At 41.1% G+C, this 13972-nt stretch overlaps 1 protein-coding gene across 3 annotated transcripts in view; it reads left to right on the top strand.

Annotated features, from left to right (window-relative positions):
• The first annotated feature begins 1637 nt into the window (after positions 1-1637).
• Positions 1638-13972, top strand: part of lrfn5a (leucine rich repeat and fibronectin type III domain containing 5a) — a 120165-nt gene continuing 107830 nt past the window's right edge. For all 3 annotated transcript variants that reach the window (XM_071471376.1, XM_071471374.1, XM_071471375.1), the window contains exon 1: positions 1638-2636. The gene's annotated coding sequence lies outside the window, so the exon portion shown is untranslated. The remainder of the gene's footprint in view (positions 2637-13972) is intronic.

The raw sequence follows: 13972 nt of genomic DNA, 5'->3' as shown, positions 1-13972 counted from the left end.
AGAGACAGAGAGACAGAGAGAGAGAGAGAGAGAGAGACTCAGCTCCTATCACTCTCTCATTCTTCAAGACTCTTTCACAAAGAGAAACGCCTTCTCCTCCCATAGAGGAGGAGAGGTGGCTGAGAAAGCATAATTTCAGGAGGTGACTGGTGCTATCTGGTGTTATGGTACACTTCCATAGGGACCAGAGAAGGTGGGCAGACGCTTCCCCCTCAATTTCTCACACGCTCTAGTTTTCTCGACGATGTGCGGAATGATTGAGGTGCAGACACAGGCGGGTAAAAGACTCGAGCACCCTCTCTGACACCTGATGGGAGAGTTGTATAAGTTTGATGTGTGAATGTGCCGGATCCACCGGGCTGTAGGTTTCCACACTGCACGACACAGGGAAAGAGAGCGGTTTTCGACAACTTCTATGCAGCAGCATTTGAAATACATCAAGCGAGACAAGACGATCATGGCGCAGTCAGGAAATAAGCTTATTTGCACTTCAAAATAAAAGTCGGTGTATTATTCGCTTTGAAATCTGGTTGGAACAGAATAACGATGAATGATCTGGTTTGGTAAGGCAAAGTCAGCTTACCACACCATCATTACCTTTGTCATAAAATTATGATATAAAAAAACATTTATCATCAAAGACAGAGACACTTACATCAACAGATTAATTAATTTTTTGTATTTTGATGACATCACTTGGCATCTGTTCTGATCTTACTCTAATGTGGTGACATTTTCTATAGGCTACAGTGAACATTTATTAATAAAGTCTGATAGACCTTTGCTTACTCCACTGACACATGAATTATAATATTTGGATAGTTTCACATGAAGTAGGCTAGGTGATCCTACTCTTACAGTATAGTTAAAGTGGTGGCAGATAAGACACAAGTTGCCATGTGACAACTTTTTATTTTTATATTTATAGAGATTGTCCAGGTACATAGGCCTAATTTCCTTGCGGTATGGGCAGATTTAACTCCACTGTTTGTAGAATCTGAGTATAAAAATGCCAGCCTTGCCCTATTTTATTTAATCATGAAGTTTACTGTTACTGGTTCAATGCATTTCTGGATTTACTGACTTGCCTAACCCCAACCCCTGGCCAAAAATAAGCCATGAATCTTTTGACCTCTAGCACCTCCATTACCACCCACTTTGTGTATGAGATGGTCACCCTAAAGAATTCAGTTTTACCAGATTTGTATAGAAATAGCACATGAGCACAATATAAACGTGAATAATGAAAGGACCAAAACTTTGTTTTCATATATCACCCTTGTATGAAATTAGGTAGGTTAATAATGCAGGATTGGGCCATCTCAGTTTCACTTGATAGTGTAATTTAGTGGTGCATATTCCTAATTAATCATATCTACACATACCGCACAATTCATACAGTGAATATGGAGCTTTTGAGGGCCTTAAAGGTCTGGGGGCCCGAGGCAGTTGGGCCAATGCAGACAGACACAAGGGTGACTGGGATAATCATGTTCCCCTCTATTGGGACGTTAGTGCAAAAATAATGCTTGAAGGAGACCAAACATAAGCTATTGCTTAAAGATTTAGGTTTGTTAATATAATGCCCAAAATATGTTTTATTTTGAAAACACCAAAAGGAAGTGGCGTTCTTTTATTTTGTCGAACATGACGATTGTCATGCCCGCTGCGCTGTATGGATTAACGGTGCGGGAGACGCGACTGGCTGCGAGCACCGGGATCAGCGGGACTGTGCCGTTAAGCTTCCCACCGTGAGAGTGGGACGACTGCTCTCCTCAGACATGACCTCGCCTCTATTTTAGCCCGTCCTGTCTCTCTTCTTCTCTTCTGTCCACTCCCGACTGCAGAGGAGACGCACAGAGTCCATTTAACAGAGGGTGAGCGACGCAAACACAGACTGGGAGAGAGAGAGAGAGAGAGAGAGAGAGAGAGAGAGAGAGAGAGAGAGAGAGGGAGGGAGAGAGAGCTAGAAGCTTCACTGTTAAGTGAAAATCCAAAAATTCCTCATAGAAAAGGTGTAACGGTCTCCAACAAGGCAGGGACGGCTCTGCTGCGGATGCCTGGGAGAGCTTAATAACCAATGAGCCCTCTTCTGCCGGGATAATTACACTTTTCCGCCCTTTTGTCCGGGAGATTTTTTCCTGTCGCGGAATTCTTCCCACCTCACCTACAACAGGGCAGCGACCGGCGGGAAAGGAGGAGGAGGGAGCAGGGGAGGAGAGCGGCTGACGGGGAGGCAGAGGTGGGGGGAGAAACATTCACTTTGTCTCGGACGGGATTCTTTGCTCAGCCCGCGGATGGAGGGATGAGACCGGGAGGAAAGCCACAGGGAGAGAGAGAGAGAGAGGGGAGGGAGAAGTGGAGGATGTAGTCGCCGGGCGCTGTGAGAATGCAAAACGGACGCACCCCACTGGAAGGACGGGATTGAAGTATAAACCCGTGCGGAATTTACACCCACCCAGAGGATATTAAACAGATGCACCTTGATAAAGACCTGTATGGGGCCCATTCTGTCGTCCGGAGCCTGTTTGTGTGGAGTTACAGCTGCCACCGTCTCTACCTTTCTAATAATGGGATTTGGAAAGTTAATTGCGCCCTGACGCTCGGAGAACGAAGGAACCGCATCAGGAAGAGAGGTAAAGTTCAGACTCCTGTATTTCTGTGATATATACCCCCCCCCCCCCCATCGCTCTGAGCTTCTGTTTCTTCTCATTCTTCTTCTCTGACTGCGTGTGCCGGAGCAGAGGGACGGTGGTTGTGGGGGGGTGGAAGGGGGCAGAGGGAGAGTTATTTCTGGATTTCCTTGCAGAGCCCTTCGGTGTGGCCGCTGAAATGGGGCGGGAGGGAGGCGGAGAGGGTGTGTTCGGATAGCGCGGTGGGGGGTTAGAGGTAAGGTGCTACTGTATGTAGGAAAAAACCAGCAGCGAGAACATTGCAAGGTCAAAATTGAGCCCGGTGTAAGTTACAGAGGGTGTGTGTGTGTGTGTGTGTGTGTGTGTGTGTGTGTGTGTGTGTGTGTGTGTGTGTTTCCAGCCACCGTGAACGCGCTGAAATGTGCGTGTAGGCTCCCGGATCATTTCAGCAGTCTGTAAAGATATCTAGTTATGAATGCACACACGCACTAAACACTGCGCCTCTGCCCCTTTATGTGCGCCACACACACTGCGCCTGTACAGAGAGAGAGAGAGAGCGAGAGAGAGAGAGAGAGAGGGAGAGAGGGAGAGAGGGAGAGGGAGAGAGAGTGTCGGTACTATGTTTGTGTGTCCCTGTTGGTGTGTCGGCTTATATGTTTTTATGTTCCAGTGAACTAGGAATTCAATCCGCAGAAACAGCACAAATGGCAGAAATATAACCCGCGTGTGTGTTTGTGCGGTGTGTAGGTGTGTGTGTAGGCGTGTGTGTGTGTGTGTGTGTGTGTGTGTAGGTGTGTGCCTGAGCAGCTGAACCCCAGCCCTGTACCTTGATGGCACAAAGCTGGATCCTGATGGAGCATTCGCATCGTCTGCCGTGTGTGTGTGTGTGTGTGTGTGTTGAGTGAGCGTGTGTCACGTCACTTATCAGTTTCAAATGACGTGTGTGTGGGTGTGTGTGTGTGTGTGTGTGTGTGTGTGGGGGGGGGGGGGGGTATGTGTGTTCAGACATATCATACTGGATATAGGACACCACTGAATGGATCAGGAGATAAGCTTATGATCCAGTGCTTAATTCAAAAGAACACTGTATTTTAGTCAGTATCACTCATTCATCATTCTCCTACACACTGAAATAAATGTGATTTGATAATAATTGTAGCAGTGAAACTGTTTTTAGGGCTTTAGAAATTGAGTTAAGCAAATACAAGGTATGAATTACATGATAAAAACAGCTCTGCAGCACAAATACATTCTTACATTTAATTGTTTACTTGCAATCATGGAGGATGGTATTTTCTATCCATTGTACTGTGCGACTCTCTTTGTGTTAGTGGAAGCATACTCTGAGTTGTCCTTGCAGCAGGAGGACGTTGGTAACTGAAAACATCCTACTGGATATGAAATATGAAGAATTTTGGATCTATGAAGACAAGCTGTACATTCACAATGAATATCAATTTAAACCATGCATTATGCCCTTTTAAAAGATATGGTAAAAACTAAACATGATGAGCATTAAAAATCACAGTGTCTACTTCCTCTATTTGATTTTCTCTGCCTGTGCCAATTTCTTTGGCCAAACTTCTCAGAGGGGATCGTTTAATTGTATTTTATATCAAGAAGTTTTTCATTAAATCATGAAAGGCTGCGAGGTTCTGTATCTTCCTCAGCCCACAGAAAGAAATTGGATCTACGGAAACTGGAAGCTCTACAGAAACAGAAAAAGTAGTTGATTTTTTTGTGTGATGGATTTGCATTTTTGGGGTTTTGTATTCTGCTCAGTCTTTTGGATGAGACTCCTTGTTGATGTGGAATATAAAACATCAAATGCAGGGATAGCTTAAGAAACTTGGCAGCAGTGTGGCCTGCCCTAATACATGAAATACTGCTTACTTAAACTGAGTGTAGTGGAAGCAGCTGGCCGTGTAAAGCCATTTGGAACCAGCAACAGCTGTATCCATTGTCACTGTCTTCGATCAAAGCCAATGCCACATTAAGATACATTTTCCTGAGCTGCACTCGATCTGAAAACAGTGAGTCTACTTTTACATCTGTGGACATCAAAGTGCATTCTGTTGACGCCTGGGTCCTTGCTTACTGGTTTATTAGGTCCTCAGCAAATAAGAATATGTTTCATTTCATTAGAATGTGCAGTAAGTCAGTAGAAATGATCTCAAATTACCATTTTAATCAAACCTTTTTCCCAATGAGGGGCTGTGCTGTTTAATGTCTCTCTAATTTAGGCCTGTGACATGTCAACATTTGAAAATTGCCCTCCTTTTTTTCCTCTATCTCTTGCCAGATTGGAGTTTCATCGGTTTGTACCGGTACAGTAGCTCACATAGATTGATCAAGGCAATAAATTTATGCACACGAGCCACTCATGCTGGCGCTAATGGCCCGTGGATATGGAGGCATTATGCAAATGCATCCCTGGCTCTAGAAAAAGAGTGTGGGTGAATGAGTGAGGCAGAGAAAGTGGTGATTTTCAGTCCATTTTAGTTGTGTTTAGCCTCTTATTTAGGTCTAAAGGGAGTGGTTTGCTGTGCCATTAGGTTCAGGATGAATGGCAGTGCATTTGTGTTACAGATTGCTTTTCTGCAAAATATAAGATAGCAAAGACAGAGGGTGTGTTTTAAAGCTGCTCCTGACCTTTACCCATCCTTTACCATTTGATAAATTTAATATGCTTGACTGGCATTAGAGCTGGATGAATAATATTTTGAAGTTGTGCAGAACTTAAGGATAAACATCTAGTATACTCGCTCGACTTGCTCTGTGTTTCTGCATGTGTATTGCATTTTTATCATGAAAGATCACTTCTTATTCTGTAATGGCCTGTGTAGGGCAGACTGAGATGAAGCAGAAGAAACATCTCTCTAATCCTGTATTTTCCCATTCTCTCATTATTTTTTTTCACTCTTTCATCCCCACAACCCACCGAAAAGGAAAAAAAAAAAAAAAGAGGACTCTTATCAGGCTGTAGTCAAGGGGAGTAAAGAGGCTGTAAGGACTGTTCTTTGTTCTTTTTAGGGGCAGGGGGGATATTTATTATTCCCGTCTTTCGTCTTGCCCTCTGTTTATCTCTGTGCAACTCTCTGTCTCTCTCTTCCTCTCTCTGTTTAGCTATCTGACAGAGGGCTGCAGGATGTTGCGGAGTGGGTGGTGGAGCTCTAATTCAATTTATTCTACTGCTCAGAGACAGACAGTGAGAGCAGGGGAGAGCGAGAGCGAGAGAGAGGCAGTGAGAAGACAGAGTGAGATAGGGAAAGGGAGAGGGATGGAGACCACAGATGTTAGGGAACATTTCCTATTAGCAGTGCAGAGACGGGGTCTATGGAAAGCGGGCCTGATGCTGTGACATCTGGATTGATTCTGTGGGTGACTGGGTGACTGTGTGTGTGAGGGTGGGTGTGTGGTCATTATCAGCTCAAACAATATGTCCTTAAAATGCCATCAGTGAGTCTGAGGGGAGAAAACAAAGACAAACCATCTTCATTTCTCCATTACTTACCCAGCTGCCTGATGTGGGAATGATGGACAGCTTGGACTAGATGTTTTCAAATGACCTCAGTTGGTGAAATGCCCAAGGCTCTATTCCTACACAGCCAACAACCTCTACTGAAAACAATCATAATTATTTTCATTGGAATTACTTATGGACATTACAGACATTGTTTATTACAAGGATGTATTGGATCTTATTTTAGCTATTGACAACAAAAGCTCCGGTGAGCTCTCTGAGCAATATGATGATATATACATGTGACATCTCAGATATGAGCAGTTGTGGCTCATGTGGTCGAGAGGGTTGCTCACTAATCACAGGGTTGACGGTTTGATGCCCAGCTCAGTCTGAAAAGCTGCTGAACTCTTAGTTGCCTTACGTGTAAGTTGCTTTGGATAAAAGTTTTTGCAAAATGAATAAATCTAAAATCTTGCCAAAACTTGGATAACAGCTGTTGTGCTTATTGTTGCAAATCAATGGGAATGGATTTTATATGATTTTTGCAGTAATGCATTGAAGAACCTTGATTTGCCAAAAATGTAATTTGCATTCTTGTGTGATTAGAGTTTCAAAATTACATTATGGTTATTTTGGCAGACAATTGAGATATGAGTCACGATTTCAGTCGGAATGGTAAATTGTTGCATTTCATTTTCATCAAGAAATATACACACATGTGTGTATATATATATATATATATATATATATATATATATATATGAATGACGATGATGTGACATTTGTTGGTTATAGCGTACCAAAAAAGCATCTTTGGAGAATATGGTTTATAGGCCAGGACATCTCTCTAACACCACATTTTACCTTTATCAAAACATTGCAGCTGCTGCGATTTGAATATTGCAGTTACATAAAATTTTGATCAATTGTTCAGCCCAAATCAAGCTGTATCTTGATCTCATGATAGGTAATGACATAATAATAATACTGAATTCATAAATGTTCTGTCAATTCACATTGAACTACCAAAATACTGTTCTGTTTACTTTACAGGCACTTGCACCCTCAGATTCTGAATTAACAGTAAGGCATTGCTTTGTTGACATGCAGAAGCTAGTGTTGCTATAGTGTGTTGGCACTGTTGTTAAAACACAAGTAACTCTAAATAAATAGCCTGTTGTTGCCAAGGCAGGATTAGTCTTTGGCTGACTGGTAGCTCTAGTTAAGTTCCTGCTTAAAATCCATTATGAAGTCTTTAATTACATTAGAATAGATTTGTATGTTGTTTCTGTTGTTGTGTTGTTTTCTTTGAAATTCAGCTGATCTGCTTTGTAACTGCTGCAACAAGTCATCATTTTATGTACTTCTTTCTTTCCTGTTTATGTTAAATTACTTTCTCACCCACGTAACCCCCCACCCACCAAGTAGTCCCCCCTCTCTGTGGACACCTGCTGCCTGAAAACCACCTGTGTCATGTCTGACATTAGATCCTGCTTTAGGAGGCCAGTGGGGAGGATGCTTATGTGTATGTGTGTGTGTCAGTGTGCGAGGCTGATGGTGTGAGCATGAGGAGTGGCTGACATGACAGATGTGAGACACGTTGGGCAATAATGAGCTGTGTTCAGGACAGATAACTGTGGGTGAATGTGACACAATACACAGACTTCTGGCTCACTGCCTAGAATCCCACTATCCTGTATGTCTATCTATCAGTTTCTCTGTCTATACATTATGGTAATTGACAAGCTTGAATAATGTGTATTCATAGCTAGTAAGTTAGACATTCGTGTCATGTGAACAAGAAATAAATAACAAGAAATAAAGACAGAAATTCACCTATTTTTATCATTTATAATTGATTTTGGCTTGCGACTATCTAAAACAAAGCTTTATATCCTCTTCACAAGATGCATATGTCTACAGATTATAACCAGGTTAACCAAGGGGGATTAGTCCTTCTTAGACTGCTCTTTCACTGGTCATTTTGCCTTTTCAGACCTCTAAAACGTCAAAAACAAAGATTCAAGAAAGGCTGAAAAAAATCTTTCTTTTCTTTTTTCTGCTTTCCCATCCTGTTAAGCATCTTACGACCCCTTGGATTTATGTTGTGACCCTTTAGGTGGGCCCCAAACACCAGATTTGGAACCGCTACTTTAAAGCATTGTACATACAGTGTGTGTCCGTTAAAAGTGCAAGTTACATTAGTTTAAGATGCTGAAAATCCAATCCAATCCATTATTTTTCTGCTTTGGCTCTTCGTAAAACCCGTAGGTTCTTTTAGCACTGCACTAGTCCAGGTGCTCTGTGTAGAGAAAGGCATGCCTGTTGCTAAAACAAGTAACTATCTGTGTATTTTGAAGTCGGTTTGTTTCATCCTTACTTCCTTCACACAGAATATATCATGTTCTGCTTTTGTACAATGTCTGTACACTGCATTATTAAGGACAGTTTCAAAATAAAGTCTGTATAAAGTCTATGTGCGACAGTGTTAGAGATACTTTAGCCAGTTTGAAAGCTATAATAATGAGTTGCACATAAATATAATTATTAACATACGGCATCTTGGTGGAAGAAAACAGATAACTTTGAGAGTAAATTTTTCACTTGCGATGAAAAACAGTCAGTCTGTACTGGAGTTGTTTTCACTGTCATTATGAGACTAATTGTGAATATTGCAGCACAGTTGTCACTTGGGGATTCCACCAGCAGACATGGCTCAGTCTGTGAAACGAGTCCACACTCCATAAAACACAGTCTTATCTTACAGAATCCAACAGTACAGTAGCTCTTCTGAAAAAAATCCCAAGGGTGAAATGTGTGAAACATCAGTGCAGTGGAAAGCTTTTCATAAATTGAGAGCTGCTTTGTAGTATTGCCACTTGAAAATATTGTAAAATTGAGTTTGTAGACAGTCACAACAGGATCAGACAGGGACACAAACATTTCAGAAATCTCACTTTACACTCTGATTGTCTGGACTAAATTATATGTTGAATGTAGCAGGTAGTATCTGAATGCATAAAATGCATTCAGATACTACCTGCACTTCGTGGCTTACTAGTTAGCATTTACTCCATGCACTCTCACCTTTCTCCGCCTACAGAACAGCTGCCAGACTTGTCCTCAGGCTCTGATGGCAGAGCATGCTAACGATGTGTGTGGTCTGTGTTTTCTGCAGAACTGCATTTGTATGTTGTGCCAAACTGACATGTCATGTCCATATTGCATGATATGGAGATTTTTTCTTTTGAGTTGCTTTTTTATGTCTCTAGGACTACACTAAACCACTGAGTATGTATCGTAAACACAAATCAGGGTGATAAGATCCCAGATAGTTTTGTTTTTTGATTAAAGGCCTCTGCAGTGTACTGGCAGGTTGTGATGAACATTATTTATTCTTGTTGTGCAGAATTATGTCTTACCTGCAAAGATTTTATTGCTTGATATAAACCATGAGAAAATTCAGCCAGTGCCCGAGCAACACATACTTAGCATAAAATATGCAACACAATCTACTGCCAGAGGCAGTGCTGGAGAGCACTTTCATACAATGTGTTGAAAGTGTCTGATGTCCTGCCTTCCTTCTGTTTCATTCCTTTCAACTTGGTAGACTTCTAAAAGCCAAGTCTTGAAAAAGATTATTGTATATAGAGCCAGTCAGTGTTTCACCTGCTAGGGCTGCATGATCTTATCCATAGTCAGATCGTCCTATGGTCACCCTATGAAATTGCCAATATCTGATGGGGATGTGGGGTGGATACTCTACCCTATGAGTGACAGAGAATGCACTCTTTCTCGGATACCCTGAGTGATGACAGCAGGATGATAAACATTTTATGGCTATGTTAAAACTGAACAAAGTTGTCATCACAACACCAACAGTGCATTAGTGGGCCAACTTTAGGTGTAATTTTGCATATGTGCAATATATGTGTATGTTTGTATCCCCTCAGAAAACACTCCTTCAAGGCTTTTCTGTAAATAGCAGTGCATTCTCAGTCAACATGTCAGGTTGAATAAGGGTTAAAAGCAATAAAGACCACTGTTGCCTTCTCAAGACTCGCAGCTTGAGTTGTACTAGTTGGAGCATTAGGAAAATAATAAAGGTTCATATGTCGTGGTGGATATTTAAGGTATCAATCAAATTCATTCTATTCATTATACACTATGTGGATTTATCATGCTGAAATTAGTGTCCATATAGGACACAGTGCTGAGCAAGACATGAAAATTATGGACAGTAAATGAGGGAACATAAATGCTCCCATTGATGAAAATGGGTCAGTGTAGCAGCAGTGCTCCCTCACACTAGATATGAAATGGAAAAAAAAAATACTGATAAAGCAGTTTTAAGTGTGTTTGTGGGTGTTCATCCATACTGAGTAAACTGTGCAGGACTCAGAGGCTTTCTTAGCGCATGGGGGACTATGTTGATCAAGGACTACAATTTTTCAATTTAAAGCTGAGAGTCAGCACTTAAACTTCGTGGGCATTGTTCCATTTCAGACCATGAAGTGCTGAAGTACACAAACAAAACCACACCTGTCTTACTGCTTTACTACTTACTACTTTCTGTATTTCATGTATATTTTCCTCTGTGCACATTTTACAGATCACTGGTTATAGTTCAGATTTTAATTATTAAATGATGGAATGTTCTTAAGCAGCATCGATAGCTACATCATGCAGTTACGACTTGAAACACACATTTGAGGACCACGGAGAGCTACAGACATGGACAGCAGCAGTTCAGAGTAGAGATTTCAGGACCTTGGACAGCTCAGTGCAGCAATTCCAAGTGTTCTCTGTGTGGTATCACACAAGGCTCTCTGTGCTCACTGACTGGCAAAATCTTAAATCCAAAAACAACAATAGCAATTACAGTAAAAAGAAAAAAAAAAAAAAAAAATTACTTGTCACTTGTTATACAGTCAATTAATAATAATGTTCTTTATGTTATAGTACATATAATATATATTATATATATTATCTTTTACTAACTAATTTGATTTGAATGAAAACAAAATCAAAGTAAGGTGTCCTTCATGGGACACCTTCTATTGAATATGTATTCTCTAATTTAGTTCTTTTCCGTTCTATTGTAACTTTAAATTTGATTAGCTAACGCTATGTTAGTGAGATGAACTGCTGTATGTGGCTGGAATGATATTCAGCAGAGCTTTTAGTTGTGGCAAAAGATTATAAAGCAAAGCCCCAGGGGTTGATTCAGAATGGACATCTTGGTGCTACATTGCTGCAAATGTTGAAGGACACTCAGTGAGTGCCGTGCCCTGCTGTCTGCACCTTCAGTCCTAACACCAACCGCTGTATAGTCATTTATGAGTAAAATACCAAGTGGATCAAAATAGCTTCAGGATGTATGAGACCTTGGACACCTCAAGATATACAGTATGCATCCCTAGTAGTTTTCACTGTATGCTTTATGAAATTCTGTGTAATTTCTGTATAATCAATGTATCCTTTTTTTATCTTCAGTTATGGGTCCATCGGAATCAGCACGGTTGGCACTGTGAAACAGAGTTTTTTTTAGAGGCATATTTAGGGACGTTCCTAACGACTCATTTCTACATTGATTAAATGGAAATTCAAATATACACTACTTGATTAATCCAAAAGTAAGAAAACAGGCAAAACACAGCACAATTTAATCAGTATCACAACATAATATTTGTTTGCTGAGTGTGGCTAACGTTAACAGTGCTAGCACCAGCAGCCTTCTTACCTTGTAATTCAACGTGCCTGCAGTTATACTTTGCACTAGTCAGCTGGTTATATGCCAGTTTATTCTGACACAGCCTACATAGAACCTTATTTTCATTTTCTAGACCAAAATACTGTCTAACTGTGCTGGTTTACGAGATGTCATCCGTCCCACTTTTCACTTTGCCGTTTTACAACATCCTGGCGTTAGTGTGGAGAGGGTTCTGCCGTCTTCCCAGGCTGCAGTCCTGGATAGCTAACAACAGGTGACCGACGTTTTACATTAATAAAATGTGAATGATTAGTTTAACTGACTAGTATTTCTGGTGTTGACTAGTGACGGTAGAAATGTTTAATCATTCAGTAAACTAATCACTCATACCCCTTGGCATATTAAGGATGTGTTGCAGTCTCCTCCTCTGTGCCGTCATCTGACAAAAGCACCAAACACAAAAACGAAAAACAAAGATGGAGCTGTGAGTCCAGCTATTTACTTAGATATTGATCACTCAGAGGGTAAGGTAGGAGAGACAGTGTATCTCTTTTTAAGTTATTTTTTAAGGATTTCGCCTTTGTTACAGTGATAGTGAGAGCGAGAGGGGGAAATTGAAGAGAGAGAGAGAAAGAGAATGACACGCAGCAAAGGGCCACAGGCTGGACTCAAACCCAGGCCGCTGGGGCAAAGAGACGCTCTACCAGGTGAGCTCCTGGTTTCTCTCTCACACAGAGAACAGCCTCCGGATGGGATCCACAATAGTTGAGGTTTTATTTACTTCCAACTCCAGAATGTAACCGACTTTTATTAGAGGTAGGTCATTATGTCTAACTCCCTCTGTTTGATATGTAGAACTGATCGTAGCAGTTAGTGTGAAGCCTTGTTACCAGTGACTTATCTCCCCTGTTTTCTCTGCTCATTGTGTCAGATATTTAGTTTTTCCTCTGCCTCCTTTAGTAATAATGATACAGGTAATACAAGTAGTTTATTTGCCGGAACGGAGGTGAGGCTCAGTGTATTGTGTATAAGTGCTTCCCTGCAGTTTCCGAGCAGCCAGGTAACCAGAGAGGCTCTGTAGACTCTGCTGAGCAGTGGTGGAAAAACCATCGCTCAGTCATTCAGTCAGTCAGGGGCATTCGTGATTATAGGGCTCGCCCTGGTGTTGCAGCCTAGCCAAAAACAGGCCTATCTCTGCAAATGCTCCTTCAGTTGTTTTCAACAACAACATTAAAATAGAGTAACATTAAATTACAGATTTTCTTCTCCTGATGAAAAAACTATAAAAATCATTTAAATCTAAATATTTGAACCATTATTTTTCTTTTTACAAACCAGGTCTTCAGCAGTTTGTTTGGTGCTGTCTCTCCCTCCATATTGGAGGGGAGCTTGTGAGCGAATGGGGCCGGGGTTTATGCACAGACATTGGGAGGTTTTTGGCGAAGTTGCGCAAAGAGTGAGAGAGGAGAGATGCAAACCCTGGGTTAGTTATTTGGAATAAACATGTTATATAACAGAACAAACTATAATTAATATAAATGGTGTCATATCATCCTAAATCCTTTGAAAATATATCAATATATTTGAAAAAGTCAATATACTGCCCAGCTCTGTCTTCACTAGTAGGGCACAAACAGTACTGACAATTAAATATGAAAAAAAAAGCAAAAAAAAAAAACATACTGTTGACAGTTATTATCAACAACAACCTAATAACTGGTCTGGTTGATGATCATTTCTTCAAAACACTGACTTTAAAAAGGGAGGCTCTGTCATTGTAATTACTTCAGATGTGTGATGTCCTAATCAGCAATACGAGGAGGTCATCAGTGATGAACGGTGTTGTTTTTGGAGCAGCAGAGGGACTGAAAACCGAGTAGATTAAATGGTGCATTTAATTAAGCGGCTTGGGATCAGGAAGTCAGAGATCAGTCTTGGCTCATGCCAAGAGTAGCTACATTTAGCCTAGCTTGTTAGCGCATGCCATCTGTTCACACACAGATTAACGCTACATAGCGGACGCTAGCTATGGGTACATTTTCTGCTTCAGCACTATATAGACTGCTGTTCAGTAGACCTTATTCCATCAAACTCTTGCAGTATAGTGATCTAAAATGATTTAGTGACATTGATGGTTTTCTTGGTTTTTTTTTTCCTTAC

This window comes from Trachinotus anak, unplaced genomic scaffold (assembly GCF_046630095.1).
Source record: "Trachinotus anak isolate AG129_WGS33_773 ecotype Australia unplaced genomic scaffold, CSIRO_AGI_Tana_v1 ptg000033l, whole genome shotgun sequence".
Classification (NCBI taxonomy): Eukaryota; Metazoa; Chordata; class Actinopteri; order Carangiformes; family Carangidae; genus Trachinotus; species Trachinotus anak.
This window is presented reverse-complemented; position numbering and strand designations above follow the sequence as displayed.